Raw genomic sequence first — 17,286 nt, 5'->3', positions numbered from 1 at the left:
AGATGCTACTATAACAGTTTACTACTTCTCATAAGGAATATTTTTATGCAAGACATAATGATTCATTTTAGAGCCATGCAGAATTATAAATTTCAGTTTCTGGAAAAATATTCAACCTATCATTATCGTGATCAGAATGAATTTAATTACTTTATTCAAATTAATTTCTCTTCATTAGTCACTAGAATATATTGTCCAGAAGGGCCAAAGCTTCCATGACATCCATTTCCAAAGCTTGGTATAACTCATGAGTGTAACTTTGATTACAGCTACTGAAATAATCTCAGAACACATTTAAAATAAAATCATATATCCAAGCTGAAGCAAAGTGGATCCACTGATCCAACAATCCTCTCCCTTCCATACAGATGCAAGAAATAAAAATTGCAGGGACAGATTTGATGTTAGACCATTTCATACCATTCCAGTACCATCTTGTTTAAAGTTTCATCGTTACTGAAAAGAGTCAGTGTCTTATTGAAGTAAGCTTTTTTAAAGCTGGGTTTAAAATGAGTACAATTCTCTCTTTCAGCAGATCAGAGAATCCTGAGACTACAGCTCTATATTAGTGTCAGCTGTGACAGGCATGAAAGTGTTTTCTAAGCCTAACCCCCAGTGTTAAAAGGTTTGTTTCATACTCCTCTTTGTTTCTGTAATTATTACTTTTCCAAGTAGATATTTCACTTTATAAAAACATGAGGCATTTTAGATATAACAGCTCCTCTTATGTATGACAGTTTATAAATATTTTTCTCAGATTTGCTGTTTTCTCCATAACTTTTTCCCCATGGAGTAAGAGAGATATCAGTTAAAAATTGTCTACCACAATCCAACATATTAGCTTAGAAGAAACAGACATTAAAGATTGATTTGCTATCGTGAATTAGGGAAAGAGTCCCTTTATTAAAATGTTATCACACTGCACTGCAGACAACTGATTACTGACAACTACTCTAATAGTCTGTTATTTTGCATAAACATGGAATTCAGCTGCAGGTAACACAAGCTGCTCAGTATTTTGCTTATCGCAGCCATTGTTTTGAATATGAACATCAGTTTAATAAATTATTTGGAATGAAAATAACAGATAAAAGGAAATTACTGAAATAACTATTATGAAGGAAATCTCAGATCATTAATTTGATATGCAGAAAACCAGACCTGCCAAGAACCGGTGGTAGCAATGGACATACAGGCACACATGTTTTACGCATGTGGTAGATAATCTCCAGGAAAGAGAATCACCAGGACCAATTATAAGGGCATTTTGCAGCTGTTCTGCATTACTCGATTCAAGCATTATACCATTAGTTCTAGATTTATTGTTTTGACTGGGTTTGGACGCGAGAAAATTACTTATTTCACTAGAAAGACTCCTAAATTATAAATTAAATAGCTTCTAGAAGGAAAGATGAGTACCAGAGTGTAAAGGAAAGAACAATATGCTAAATGCTATGGCCATGCTCTAAATTTAACATCAACCTCTGATGAAGTGTCCCCAAGTCACTCATAAGATATCCAAAATTGCTCTCAAAACTATTGGCAGTCATGAGATGATGGTAGAGGCCTTCAAATAAAGGCAGAGGATGATACCAGAGGCCCCAGGGATATAATCACAAATAGTTAATTGCTGTCACAGAAGGAATGTGACCGTGGACCTGGCTTACAGACAGTAATGTGAACAAAGAGCACATACAAAGAACTGTGCATCAGGTGAAATTGGGAACCCCCAAAGAAAAAAAAAAAAAAGTAAATGACTCTCCTGTTTAACTTAGGAAACTCAGGAGCAAAGTAGAGGAAACACACAAAATCAAAATTCTCCTCTTACTGAAGAACCAGAGGTTGCAGATGGCTCATATAGCACCTTTCCCCTCCTTGAGGAAGGGGAGTGCTCAGGCTTGGGAGCCATGGAAGGACAACCATAACACACTAGAGAGAAGAGGGTAGGTACTAAGGAGCATGCAACAGTTGGAACCCTTTCATTACTAGAAAACTTTCCTGAGATTTCTTTCTTTTCTTTATTTGTCTTCTGCAATAAGTAGATCTGGATTAGTAATCATTCTTTCACTAGATTAACAATAAATTAGTTGCTATGCATATAAGGTGTGTTTCCTGTTCTCCCATGACGAAGCCTTATATGCCACAGTGTGCACAGAGTATCAAATATACAACCACCTCCGTTCTGTTCAGCCTGCAGTGACCATTTGTGTTCATGGCACTGTCAGAGAGTGTGATCCCAGAATGCTTGTGGTGTTATCTCCCAGGACTCTCCAAATACAGAATATTGTCAAGATACTGTTAGAGTATGCTAAAAGCTATAAATCAGGCTCCTCATTTTCATCCCAAAAAGGAATGTTTCTCTCATGTTAAATTCTGTACCTTAACTCTACTGTTACCTGAGCCTAGCTCATTTCTTAAAAATCAAAGAGAACAAAACAAATTTGTATACTATATCAGTAAAAATACACCTTCGACAATTTATCTGTGTTTTCATTAATGTTTTTGTTAGACCTCAAACCCTCCCCTGATTTTTTAAAAAAGTCCTAAGCTAAATTTTAAACTGTAGCTACAAAACTAGTTTGTAGAACTTTGAGACTTTGTTAAGGAAAATACATGTAAAAACCAATCTTTTATCTTTTTTAAATGCAAATTACATACTCAAAATTCATGCTAATTGAGCCAAATGAATATTATGGAGTAAGAGCACTATACCATTTCTTTTTTTATTTTTGCCTGAAAAAATGCGTCCCTTGAGAAATGAAGAAAAAAAAAGTTAAAAATTACATTAGGAAGAAATTGTGCCTCATGATCTGAAGTAAATGTATCAGTCCATACATAACTTGAACTATTTCATTCTCTTTTTTTAGTCTCTCTCTGACACCCTCTCACTAAAACATCAGTAGAATTTTCTTAAATCCTCTCAGAATTTTCATTTCTCAGATCAACTGAACCTGAGACACCTTATATTTAAATGTGACTTTTCGGAATTCAGACTAAAGCCCCCAAACTACTGACACTGAATATAATTCAGAAAACCAGCGGCTGAGACAATAATTAAAAGCTAAGGCAGTGATTTACGATGGCTATCAGAGGAGATTTAAAACAAATCTTTGCAATCAATATACAAAACAAGCCTTGAGAAGCAATAGCTTAGGCTGGCAATGCACACAAACCCTCAAGGCTACAAGAGGCATTAATTTAGGGCCAAATTCCACTATCTTTATTCCCACTAGTCATTAGCCTTCCCAGCAGGTCCCTGTTCCCACTCTGGGAACCAGGCTGATGCTACACCTGAAAGTTGCCAACCCTGCAACTATACAATAGGTAAGAGGTTACTAAGAAATATTTGGAGATTAAGAATGAAATAAAAATACTTTCAAAGCGCTGGCAAATATTTGCTTCTGAAAAGCTATTGGCTCTGTGATGCCAACACTTTTCTAAATCCCTTTCAGTTCCCGCTCATCTACGTTGTATTTGATAACTTTCATAGTTTTCTGCATACTCGATATCTTTTGCTTAACGAACCTTCACTTCACAGTTCATTTGTCTACATAGAAAAATACATCACTGCTGTTGGTACTGGCTCATCCCCTGAATAAATGACCATTTCTTCTCATAAGAATGGTCCTAATGCCAGAACCAGAGCCAATGCCATTTTGTTATCAGTTATATTGCTGCTGATCCCATTCCAAGAACAGAAAGAAGAAAATTTGTCTCAATCCTTACACAATTATGACAGGTCAGGGAGAACAAGGAAGTATAATTCCTAAAAACGAACTTTTATTTCACTATTCTCCTACTAGAAATGAAGCCAAAACCAAACAGAAACAAAGCTTTTCAACAGTGAGGAACTTCAGATACTAATGAAGATGCTAATTTCTAACTGGTGAAGTTCATTTACAGAGAAGGGGGAAACAATTTCTCCAAATGAATGCTGCTTTTCTTTTTCCCTAGAGCTCTTAGAGAGAAGAAAACAGGAGACTGCAGGTAGAAAATGCCATGATTCCCAGTCAGTGAGCAAGAGTTCCAAATAGCCTCTAAGTATACTTTTCAGAGTAATCAGTCTCCAGGCAAAGAGTAGTATAATTTCCAAAACCTGTTGGACTTGGCACCCTAGAAACAGCAGTTCTCTCATATTCACGTGTCATACCTGAATATATCTAATCTTCATTTAAGCTTTCAAAGGGACTGTTTTCAGTATGGAACCAACTGTGCAGATTAAAAGTCACATCTCTGGCTTTTTTAGAAAAGTTTGCACACCTTCATCAATCTGTTTCTCTCTAGTTCCCAGCCAAGAGTAATTCCACTGACTGGGATCTGCATCCAATAATCTACCAGGAGGACAACATTTTAAGTCTAAAAAACAGTGCACATATAAATTGGAAAAATTGAAGGCATACAGGAACCCAGGGAGGATTGCTACTAATTCTAGGACTGTGGTCATCTTCCTGTGTCAGAGGAACCTCAACACCCCCAAGGATGTGGCTGAAGACAGTCCTCTACAGAGCAGTAAAAGATGATATTTCCAGCACATAGAATTTGAACAGTATTTTCCAGAATACGAAAAAAGTATTGCAGTATATTTATTTTATACTTTCAGCTTCTTTCAGTCGTAAAAGATTAAACTGGACCATGACATGTACAAGTGCCAAGTGCATTTTCACTGCTCCTTACATTCCTATAGGTCATGAAGGAGTATTAAATGTGGGTAACTGTTAGAACATACAGGGGACACTGCTGGAATATATATATATATATAAAGGAAGATGTATATTTATTAACAAGGAAACATAAAACATTCTAAATTGATGACCACAACGTTAGACAGGGTGGTTTTTTGGTAAAGTATTTGTCAAGATATGTCACAAACCATAGACAGGGTGTAGATTTCATGAACAGCTGCACAGCTTATGGTAGGAGATAATGATGCATAAGAACCAACATTAATTTAATATTAAACTGATATAACTTGACTTTCTGATGTTCAACACAGTATTTTTCGTCTAAGAAATATCTCTCCTTAATCACTGAAGCAGCAGAGCTTCTGTTCAGACTCAAGCACACCAATTTTAGCAGCATCAGGTTGCAGAACTTTGAGGATTGGCTCTCAAAGTTATGAGCAACAATTTAAACTGTAACAGTGAGAAGCTCTTAGCACTGCAAGATTTAAGATTTACCCTGTCAGTTCTCTGGTATTTTCAAATGTTCATCCAGGCTGTGTTCAGTGGCAGCAGAGTGCCACCATAAAACCTACAGTTTTCTTTTTCATCAAAAATTCCCCACTTAACCTAAGAGAACAAAAACACCACACTCCAGCTTACAAAGACTATACAGTTGCATGGCCAGCCAAGCACTGATCCAGATCTTTAGATTACAGGAAGGAGAGCCGAAATGTTATAATCAGAGGCCTCAAAATAAGAACAGTTACCCTCCTAATCTAGAGGGGCTGCAGTTGTGAACTGGAGTAAATTAGGCTCAACCCTCAGTTAGGTATGCTGCATTAACGGCATACCTGAACCACCACTAGGAATGACGAGAAAGACAGGGTTATCTCCCCACTGGAATAAGAAAATAAATAGATCAAGAAGGTGACACTTCTGTAACAGGTATTATTAGGGTAGTTCAGTTCTGGAAATGAGGCATCGGGGTTTGATTGCTTCTCTCAGCTGATCGCTGTCCGGTGCCGTGTGCGGGCTCCCCCTGGAACGCTGCTTCCCGAAGGGCAGGAGCGCTGCGAGCCCTGCCTAGCGCTTAACAGGCCCTCACCAAGGCAAATGAGCAGCGAACAGGGCAGCTGGCACCAGCTTTACCACAGCAGCAAAAAGAAATCTCTCTTCTCATCCACCTAACCTTTTGGAGTTCCCCTCCTCCAACCCTGGTAGGCTGAGGTGTTGCTTTGAGCATCGCAAGTGTGTTCAGCACAAATAATGAGGATGTCAAGAAGAAGAAAGTGATATATGAAAATATTAAAGACACATTTTAGTAATGGATTAAGATAACTATCACTTCAGTTTTCTCTTCCTACAGTAGGTTCCCTTCAGCCAAGCCTTACGCAGCACACAGTCTCATTTATTTTTTATCTCTGCAGCACATTATTTTTCCTACCTAAAATTGTCAGTAAACTGTCTACCATCCAATTAAAAATTGCAATTTTCTCCTCTCAGAATTATACTCAAATCTAGATATTGCATTTTGCTAGGAGTTGCACCTCTTGCAAGGTATTGCTCACATCTTAAAGTGTGCAGCTCTCCTGCTACCAGATCTTTTGGGCTGAAGTGCCTTCCTTCCCTTAAAACTTTGTTCAAGGGTCTGGAAGCTGTTGATGAAACCAGCTACCTCTCCTAAATGATGTCAAACCATGCAGAATCTCTGTCCCTGAAGTTCCACTCAGGCTCTCTCCTCCTGAAAGGCAAACTTGGCTGCTTTCAAAAGCCCTTCTCCATTGCACAGCTCTGCCAGATGATCCCTGAATCCTCATTTCCTCCGAGAGCAGAAGCAGCTACAGCAGTCAGAGGTGAGTCTGACCAGCCAATTCCCTTGCTGCTTCCATGCAGCTGCACATAAAATGCTTTACTGTTAAAAATACTACAGTTTTACTTCTAGGCAACATCCGAGGTGGGACTGGACTTAATGCTAACAGGAACTACAGCTGAAATAGTGTATTCAAATCCCGAAGGAGGAGAGGATTTATCATGTACCCTTATCTGTTAATCACAGTCCTAATTAGTGGCTTTTAGCACCTCCTGCTGCCCTGCTCCCTGTCCGGGAGAGGCCTTTGCGGGTAAGAAATCCGCAGCTGGAAGGGGATGCTGGAGCAGTCATTCCTTCCACTAGCTCAATTGAATTGCACAGGAGAAAAAGTTAAAATAAATGCAGTCTGACACTTTCCTTCAGCTTTCCCATGCCGTGGGATTTATCTGCATGTCACAGGGGGTATGCTTTAGAGACGTCCTAGCAGTGTGCTTCCACTACCAGTTACATTGTCCAAGAACTGCAGTAATATACTGATCACGGGGTATTTTTTTATGCTCAGATGTGACTGTTTTAAAACTTGATACCATCAACAAAGAATAAAGCAGGCTTCTGGCTCCATCATCCCCCAGGCTCCACTCCCCAAAGCAGTAACTTTAGGAAAATGTGATGAAATAAATTTCTCTTGCCCCAGAAGAGCTTTGTATCTACCCCTATTACCAACCCCAACAGCAACAGTTCAAGAACATTCAGAGTTGTGCAGTGTCACCCATAGCCCCAGCAAAGGTGTGTTTGCATGTGCAACACAAATAGATTGTCTCTCTTTTACTGACAACCCTTCCCCCAAGAGACGGAACAATAATTTAAAATAACATAACTCTCAATAAACAAAATTACTGAAGAAAGTAAAAAAAAAAGTTCCCATTGTTCAGAAAGAAGTGATAATAACAAGAGAAGCTATCAAGCACAAATTTTCCTACTAGACTAGGTGTGACTCAATCTAAAGGAATATTTCACCTTGAATAAATTTTTCTTTTAGGCGAAGTAGTCTAAAATCTGTGCAAGCCTAGAGAAAGAGAAGAAAACCCCACAACAGAACACCTAGTATATAGAAAGTTTTTGAAATTATATCCCTGACAGAGCTGTGGAAGGAAACAGTCATAAATGTAGCCAGTCTTGTCTTTCTGTTAACAATGGTGGAACATATCTTCATGCTTACTGGTAATAATATTTTTCTCATTTGTACTCATTTAGGGTCAGAGTGACATATCTCTACTCAATATTAGATTGGCATTATTCTTAAAAGTGGTAGCGTGGGAGTCAAGGAGTTGTTTTTATCAGCCTGGTAGCAGGTTTTAATTTCCGAAGTCCAAAATGTCTTGTGAACCTATAGTATTGGAGGGATAATTCTGAGTTCATTCACCAGCTTGACACATTCCAGAGACAAAATTTGAGTAAATTCCTCAGCTGACAGACATACAATGAAACACATGAAGTGCCATGGGTTTACAACAAAGGAGAGTTTGATCCATGTTACATGACCTGCCTACAGAAATAAATTCAGTCATCAGAGGAGATGATACAGATCTCAGCAGCTCCCTGGCTCAGCTCACTTTGTCCACAGTGAGGTTTTCTGAGATGCTGGCCAAGGTTTGGGTTGAGCAGAGACACATTTTTCTCCCCTCTGTAGCCATTGTTACATTCCTCATTGTCCCCGCCGAGACAGGGCTGTGCAGCCCTAAATGGCACAATTTCATAATTCTGTTTGCAAAGTTGCCTCCACCTTTAGTCAAAAGCATCCATATTTGGCAATGTTCTAGATCAGCAAGTAGCTGAAATGCTAAAAGCCAGAGTCTAGAGCTTGATACAATCCAGAAGACTAATATGCAGGACAAAATAGAAGGGATTGAACCGGCTACACTCTCGTTGTGGTGTCCCATGGCCCTGCTCTGTTCACAGTGACAGTTCACCCAGAAATATGTTTATCACCACGGCAGGATTTCACAGGAAACAGAGGCTGCTGGTTAACAGGGTGGGCTCTGGGATTTGTATTTCACAGGCAGTGTAAAAAACACTCTGAGAATCAAACAGAACATTTTCCAAAATGCCCCATTAAAAGAGGAATTGGAGGGGCTAATGGATACTTTTCAAATATTTACAACTAGAAAAGAGTTTGAAATTTTATTATTAGAGGAAATTTTATTATTAGATGAAATTTTATTATTAGATGAAACTTCTGTTGTAGATTTGTACTTTGTGTTGTTCCTAACATATGTGACCTAACAATACTTCTAATTTTTATTGTTACAAAATTTTTATTGTTACTATAAAACACAGAAATATATTCAGATTTAATATTTTATTTTTTAAAAATCAGTAGTGATAGCTGCTTTTTCATCCTGGTTGAACTTTTCTGCATCACAATACCTCCTGTTGTAATGAAGCAGTTTGGAATTTCGAACAAGTAAGGATGATAAAGACCTAGTATGCTAATTAGAGGAGCAGATGTTTTCAATGAATTTGTGTTAGCCTGAAATTATTTTTTGACAGATATGAGTGTGCACTTTGCTGTTTGGCCAGTCAATAAGAGTTTGATTTCAGCAGGATTATTTTCCCCTCCAGATTTACTTCGTGTTATTTCATTTTTTTTTCTTTTAAAGTCAAAGAGAGTACTTTTTTCCCTAGATAAAAACAGGCTGGTCTACTGCTTCCTACTATAAACTCTTCTACCTAGCAATTTAGTACCACACATACATCCCTCACCTGAATTATTGGAAGATTTAAAAAAGGTTGTAATAATTTTCAAGTATAAAATAAAGACAAATTTTTTTTTCTGGTTAAAAATAAACCAATTACTTGTAATAATGTGATACTAAACTATCACTGTCATCTAGAAAAAAACCTTGAAAAATAGTAGGCCAATACTTGGGTTACTAAAATCTGAGATGCTTTTAATGAAGCTCCAAACTTTTGTAATTATGTTTTGTTTGTTCCTTTGGTAGAAATTTGCCTGGATGAAGAGAGAGGAGGAAGAACCACCTGGATGCTTCCTGCTGGTGTGGAGAAAACCAGTCTCTGCTGCTCAGAAGATAAAAGGTAAATCAGGCCCACAGAGAAGGCAGAAGGAACAGAAAAGGAACTTATTCCTGGAAAAGATCCTGTTTCTGGTGATTGGATGGGATGAGTGAAGCACTGACTGCTCCAGTCCTTATTGCCCCATGACTTCAGAAGTTGTCACTCTGGCTTAAAAGATTTTCACAATGATGGCAAAGCATCATCAGCAGGATTCCTTAATTGCTGCTCTGAGGAGTCTGCTGCCAGAGGGAGCTTGGTGGTCTGCAGCTCCAGGCAGCCCTCAGAGGAAGCCTGGCTCCAGCCTTGGGTAGGCAAAACTGGGTATCAGTTATTTTTCACAACATACCATAATGATCCAACAAAACACTTTGAGGGGTCTGGTCCTTTCTTTCCTACCTGATCATTTGGACCAGGGGCCTAATTTTCAGAACCAACTGATATTGTGATTTTTGTGGAAGTCATTAGGAACACTCTAAACTTCAAAACATCAGACATCCCTCAGTGTTCCAAGAAAACATCTCTTAATCCAAAACCATGGAAACATGCTGCAGCTCCTGCTCAATGTTGAAGGAGTCACAAGAGGCTTTCTAACTCAGGGCTTCTTCAGCTCTGCCCCTGGGCAGTGAATGGGAGCTTGGTTCACTGCACCCCTCATCATCCCATGTTAGAAAATCAAACATCCCCTATCCAAGGAGATTTTCTTACCTAGCCTGTGCTGGGTTACTCTGGACATGAGAATGGAATAGCTGTACCAACTTTTGCTAACCCTGGGTCACTGACAACTGAAGACAAGAGGTGAGGACCACCAATATTTCATTTAAGAAGCCTTTGCTTTTAAGAGCCTTCTGCTCTGTAGCCTTTGCCTTCTTAGTCTTGTGTAGCTGTCAAGCTGCTGCAAGGCAAAATTTTGCATATAAATCAATGCTGCAGGGTGATTTTCCCAGAATAATTACGGCTTGTATCCAAATCCCATTTACCTCCTCCCCAAAGAGACAAGAACAAAAGACAGTATTTGGATATGGGGGGGGAAATAAAGATAATAATTTCGGGATTTAAATAAATGAAGATCTGCTGATAATAGGATTTGCAGAGTAAATTAACCTGCATGCAACCTCCACACTACCAAAACTGTGCTGCTACCAGTCCCTGATAACGCCACCCCAGGGGAATCCCCCGGTAATGGAGTCACTGTTGTTTGCTTCAGGTAATGCTCCATGGGGTAAAAATTTACCAGTTGCTCTGAGCAACTGGGTTATAGAGATCACTTCTCTGTCCTAATTTGGTGATGTGAATTTCTTAAAGAGGAAAATTAGTTTTTACATTTTGTCATTATTTTTATTGCCAATTTTCCTAATGAATTACAAAGATCAAGAACTATGATGAAAGCCAACTCTCACAGAGTAAGGGAGAGGAAAAAAAAAAACCATCTCAGTAAAATCTGATTTTCCTCATCACTGGCTCTTTCATATCCCAATAATCCATTTTTGGGACAGATTCTAATCTCAGGCGCAGTGTGGGCATCCCGGCATACCTAAGAAAAATCTGTTCCTGTGCATCATGCGTAATATTGGAATCTGGCCCTTCCACTGGAGATGGAACATTTGCATAAAGTTCTTATGACTTTTTATAATAGCCATATTTTCTAATATTTGCAACTGTGCACATTTTAGCCTGGATTGCCTTTCATTCCACAGATGGTGCTTATGAAAAGCCCTCACATTTGGCAACTACAAAAATAAATTTGTCTGAGGCTGCAAATGTACAAATTCACCACGGAGCCCTCTGAACACAGTCCCTTTTCTGAGAACTTGGGTCTTGCCTTCATCCCTCCTTCCCGTGGTAAAGTCAACTGGCAATGTCAGAAAGCAAGTCAAACCTAAGAGCTGCCAATTACTGTGCTTTTACCCTGATTTATTTCTCAAGTTTAAGAGTGAATGAACTTTCTGAATGTATTCAGGAAACCCTCTAGGCATACACTGAACTTTATATACAGAATTAGCCCCAGGGAGATCAGTCACATCTCTAATTACTTGGATAGATCATCACCATTTTGTTCAGATTTCCCCCCCCCCAATCAAGTCTGTACATGAGCATGAGGCATAATACAGTCTGCAGGCAGTGGACATTTTGACCCCAGGTCTTCAGCTGCTGTTCCATGGGTGCTGATGAAGAAGGCCAGTTTTGCCTGTCCCTGCTTGCCCTGTACCCCCCAGCAGGGCATGGGGGGCCCTGGCAGGAGGGGCTGGTGGGCAAACACACACTGAGTATCTCAGGATGATGGGTGTTCCTTATCGGTGTATTTCCTTAAATGTCTTTAAAACAATTTTTAAGAGCACAGTTAATTTTTAGTTCAGAAAGACGTATTCTGTTGTTTGCCAATTTGTTCTCTCAAAACATGCCAGTTACCTCCATTTCAGTCTCAAACACCAATCACTTTGTTTTTCCAAGGGCTGCTCAATCTAATCCCAGTACATGTTATTTTTTATTAAATCTAGATAGAAAGCACTCATTCCTTCTTAGTTTTTTAAATTATCCATAATTCCTTAGTCACAGCATCTCTCTAATGCAGACCTCCAGTTTAACATCAGCTTGTTCATAGCTGCAGAGGCTCTAGAAATATGCTATGGCCTTTCTTCCTTTCCATGCATCCAAGATCAATGCAACTTTCTGCATTATTTTATGGTCATACAATTTGGAAATGTTAAGTGCTAGATAAATGTATATTATTATTTTGCCTCACTGTGAAGTTCACAGCACTTTCATTTTGATTTTTCACCTGCTATTGACTAAACTGTCATCCTATACTAGCCTTAAGATTTACACTTCTCTTTGCATAATAGTTTTCAGAGCTTCAAATCCAGCTTCACAACATCTTTGATTTTTAGTAGGAATCCAGCTGCAGGTTTTAGGGTGCTTGCTGGTGTTTTTAATAATATAGTAATTACTTTTTTCATTTGCTGCATTTTCCTCCCAAATTTCTCTGAGAGGTAAAATACAAATCATTCCAACAAGGGCATTAATATTCTGGTGTGTTTTCCTGACTTATCTTTCAAGTCTGTTGTCTAACTATGGACTATTTATTTGAGAAAATATAGAGATGAAAGGCTGAGTCCCAAACCCGCACTGGTGTAAATCTGCACAACTCTCTCGGAAGCGGAGACATTCTGCTGATCTCAATTAAATCTGCAGCAGGGGATGATTTGGTCTAAACAAGTTAACCCTTCTGCTTGCCTTCAGTACACACCTATATAAAGAGAAAAGAAGCTAAACTCTTCTCTAGTTTTTCAGTAGATACCTCAATGCTCCCAATAACCACCAGCAAATCGCAACCATCTCTTATGTTTCTGCTACTACTCCAGTGACTCCTGACTTTAGGAATGCCTCGCTTGCCTTCATCCAGCCATGGAGAAGGCCCTCAACACTGACCTTTTGTATTGCAGTATTTCTGTCCTGCTAACTCAACATCCCTTTCCACCTTCACATCACCTCCAGCCTCTCTTGAGGCTTATCCCCCTTTTTCCAACGGCTGTTCTCATCAAGGACAGTAAAGCCTTCCAATCTCCAACAAAACTAATTTGTCTCAGTAAATCAGGACACAGTATTTGGTCTAATTTACATCCTGTGAAACCCTAGTGCCTTTAGTAAGTGGCACAGGATGTAAATCAACCCACAATGTAACTCACAAAAAAGTTTTTCACCACATGCCAATAAAGTCAGCTTTCCCCCATTAGCTGCAACTCTTTCTTTCTGATATTATGTCTTTTCTTGAAGAATATTCTTCAGATGTTCAGTTCCTCTAGCTCCTTAGTATTTTTCCTCTGAAAATACAACTTTCTGTTCTTAACAACGATACTACAATTCACTTTCCCAACACCCTTCTCATCTTCTTTCCCCTTATCTCTATAATAATTTTCATGCTATTGAAAGTTTTATTTGCCATCCTGCCTTCTTGTGCTATTACACATCAGAGCCTTCTCAACAGCTGCTTTGATACACTGTACATCTAAACCACTTCGCTTGTTAAGGAAACAATAATTAAGGGCAGTTGTTTCGTTTTCAAGTACACAAAAAAATCCCACATTATAAAAATTCAACTGAGGGATTCATCTGGCTATATCCATCCACCTCACCTTAGCTTCCTTGAAACAAAATCGTCCACATACAGTGGGTGTTCCAAAAAAATAGGCCTATCCTATAAACCAGACCCAAAATATAACCTTGTGATGGCAGTGCTTTAAGTACTGCATGAGTTAACCATAAGAGAGTACTCAGTCAGAATGGCATTCCCTGTATCCATGAGGTTTTCCATGCATCCAGGCAGCAGTTCTCAGCTCACATACAGTGGGGAGAATTTAAATCAGGAGCCTTTGTAGCCATGTCTGTGCATGGTGGCAGCAGCCTAAAGCTGTACAGGAAGATGCATTTTGCAGCATTACTGTGAACAGTGTTTTAAATCAGGCTGTAAACACTCACTGAGAGGGACCATATTTAACTCCGGTACTAAGTAACAGGTAAGGAACAAGAGAGTTTTGACTGTACCTAGACTGGGTGAGTAGTGCACATTACACTGATAAATGTTGTTCCAACGTTCTGCTTTAAATAACTGTCTTCTGAAAGAGTAAAGTTCTTCTGTCTAGATGAAAACTCCAATTTTTCTGTCTGGGCAGAAAACCAAATCAAATAGCAGTGAAGATTACAAGGCAGAAAAGAGGGGAAAAGGAAAAAAACAATAGTAGCATATCTACGTTTTCTAAAGTCTGGGGGAAAATTAAAAAATAAAAATCTTTCTAAACACATTCAGAGCATTGGAAGCCCAGAAAAATCAGATCCTGTTATAACCACAAGCCAACATCCACGTTTGTGTTCATCACTACCTGTATATTTGAACAAAAATCAGACTGTGCTCTGGAGTATCCAACTTTCCTCCCATGACTCCCCCCCCGCCCAAAAAAAAAGAAACTCTTTCAGGACAAGTTTGCTGTATTCCTGAAAACTACAAGTCCATTGCCCTGTTTCTCTGAGAGAAACATTTTCTTAAATATTCTGTATTTCATTCATCTATTTGTAATTAGGAGTGAGCTCACATTTACATTAAAGGAATTCAATGACTGATGAACGACAAAAATGCATTTCTTGTCAAGTGACCTATTGCAGTTGTGCCAGCAGTGCTGGTAGTGATGTGTTTGCACAACCTCCTCTGCTATGACATGAGGAAGGATGCTGTCTGAAGTCATTCACATCGTGGCTGTTCTCTTAGGATCCCTCAGTAAATTCGTATGGCTGCAATATCTTTTGTGAACGTATAAAATAAAGCTTCCTAAAAGGATCCTGTCATTGTACATTTATCAGCTGAAGTCGCCAGGACTATGCAGGAATATGGCACAATCCTAATTCGTCCATAAGGATGTGGGCTGTGTGTGCCCCTTGCTGCTCATTTCATCTACCAGTGGAATGAGAGGAGTATTACTGAAGAGCACAGTTTAAATAAGGTCAGGAGGTCAGCTTTCTCCAGGATGCTTTAGTGAAATGGACTGTAAAAAACTCCTACTGTGTGTGAGAGCAAGAAGAAAGGGTATTATAATAGACACATTCAATACAAGGTAGAACCAGAATTTTAAACACAGGCTGATGATTTGATTTCTCCATTGGAATTCAGCATAACTGCAACTTAACATGTGTAGCAGAACAATTGCTAGAGCTTTTTTCCTGTCCTGTAAAGAGTAAATAGGTTCTTAACAAGTCTCCCTCCAGAAGTCAAGAAGAGGAAAGTGTTTCTATAAACACAGCAGTCTCAGAACTGTGAGCAGCTGAGCGGTTCACGTGGTGAGGGTGCCACCAGCTCGAGCCCCAGCACCTCCACTTCTCCATTTTGCAGTTCTGTGATGCCCTGTTTGTGACATTTTATCCCAGAGTAGGTATCAGACCTGCTAGTGCAGTCCCACACTGTATTAGTAGTTATGTATAACAGGGGACTTTCCCTCTCTCCTGTGTCTCCATCAGCACTCAACTGTGTAATTTTCTTCTTCCATGAAGATTTCAGTGTCTGTGCAAAAGCCACAACAGCAAAGAGTAAATACACGATACCCAGAGCAGCTGGGATGTGGGAGACAAGGACTAAGGACATTTTTCTGACTAATTCAGATGGTAGATTTCAATCTTCTGCTTTTTTGGAGGATTCTCTCACACCAGCTTGTTCCTCTCAAAGAGCACAGAAAAAGGTCATTTACATCCACCTCTTATATTACCCTAAATTCCATGTCAGAAGCTTTGTCTCTTGCAGACTCCTGAAGAAGGAATACTTGATCATAAACAAATAGTTCCAACAGGTTGGATAATATTTTTTGTGCTAAAAATAGATTTGGAAGAAATCCCAAACTACTTGAGATTATTTCTGAGTTTAATAGACTGATGACATGGAAAAAAATAGCACTAAATTATATACAGAAGGCATTACAAAGTGTTTTAAAGCAGAGGTAGAAGGGTAGCCCCTTGTCTGTCAACTAAACTCTTGTTTTATTAGGGTCAAAATATTTTTGTATGCAGTGTAACAATTTTTCATAGTCCTTTCAAGATAGATCAGTGCCTAATAGTTACAGTTTCATCGACAGCAATATGCGGCTGATAGCTGAATCATCTGTCCTTTAGAAATTTTAGAAATTGGAGTGCTTTTTTTCCTTATTGGGTGGGAGGGGCACAATAACAGACATCCAGACAAACAGGAAACATTTGCTCAAAACTTAGATCTTTGTTCTCTCCCCGTTACAGAGAATGCTCTCTCCTGGCTTTCCCAAGATTTCTCTGGCTGGCTGTGCTGGCAGGAGCCCAGCTACTGCATCAGAACATTGAGAAGATAGAAATGAGGGCAATTAGACAGGGAGGGGTGCTTCAAAAGCACTTCCATGACATCTCCATCTGTGTAGGACACCTGCAAGATGATTAGGATGAGCTGGAGTTCTGGGCTCCAGCTGGACTCTTTGAGGCTACTGGATGTCCAAACAGGAAGATCTGTACAAACAAAAAAATCCACTCAACACCTCAATAGCTACATTTGCCTAGACCACCTGGTCATGGTAAACCATCTCTTTGTGAGCTCCAGCCTCAAAGTCGACGGATTAATACTTGGGAATGAAGCCACAGTTGACTGAAGTAGTCCAATTATTATGAGAAGCAGCAGCCCATCTGCTCACTAACAGGGGCCATGGAAACACATCACTTTGCATACCTCACTGCCTCCCAGGGAAATCAATCTCTCTGTCCTGAGAGCCTTGCAATCTGCTGGAGTGTTTGTGAAAGAAAAGAGCACAAGCAATGGCAGCAAGATCATTGAAGTATTTCCACAAAACTGAAACGGGCTCCGTGGAGAAGGATAATCTTTCCATTTCCAATACACACAGAAGTACCTCTACCAGAGTAGCACAGCTCCCAAGAGAGGCAGAGGAGCCTGGGTGAGAGCATCAACTGTTTAGCCATACTGTGCAGGCTGCCAAGCACAGGTCGTCCCGCTTTCCAGAGTTCACTAGGTGCAAGACAGAAAGGAGTATAGTTGTTCTATACAGAAGGCCTTCTAAATCCAGGTCTCCAGGGGAACCTGAACAGTAACCAGGTTCACAGGCCACTGGTCTTCAGATAAAGGGAGTGCAATAATCTCACACTTCAAAATAAAAAAAGAGAAATATGGCCATAAAAGAGTCAGGGTCATTCAGAACATCATTGCTTTCCTCGTCAGCCAAATACTCCAGG

The 17,286-nt window shown here is 39.5% G+C and overlaps 1 long non-coding RNA gene across 4 annotated transcripts in view; it reads right to left on the bottom strand.

Annotated features, from left to right (window-relative positions):
* Window positions 1-10,257: 10,257 nt before the first annotated feature.
* LOC113955435 overlaps window positions 10,258-17,286 on the bottom strand; it is a 320,550-nt gene continuing 313,521 nt past the window's right edge. For all 4 annotated transcript variants that reach the window (XR_003530550.1, XR_003530551.1, XR_003530552.1 and 1 more), the window contains one exon: window positions 10,258-10,438. This is a non-coding gene — a long non-coding RNA (uncharacterized LOC113955435). The remainder of the gene's footprint in view (window positions 10,439-17,286) is intronic.

The sequence above is a fragment of the Corapipo altera genome, unplaced genomic scaffold (genome assembly GCF_003945725.1).
Source record: "Corapipo altera isolate COAL_440 unplaced genomic scaffold, ASM394572v1 133, whole genome shotgun sequence".
Classification (NCBI taxonomy): domain Eukaryota; kingdom Metazoa; phylum Chordata; class Aves; order Passeriformes; family Pipridae; genus Corapipo; species Corapipo altera.
The sequence above is the reverse complement of the archived record's forward strand: the minus strand, read 5'-3'. Positions and strand labels throughout refer to the sequence as shown.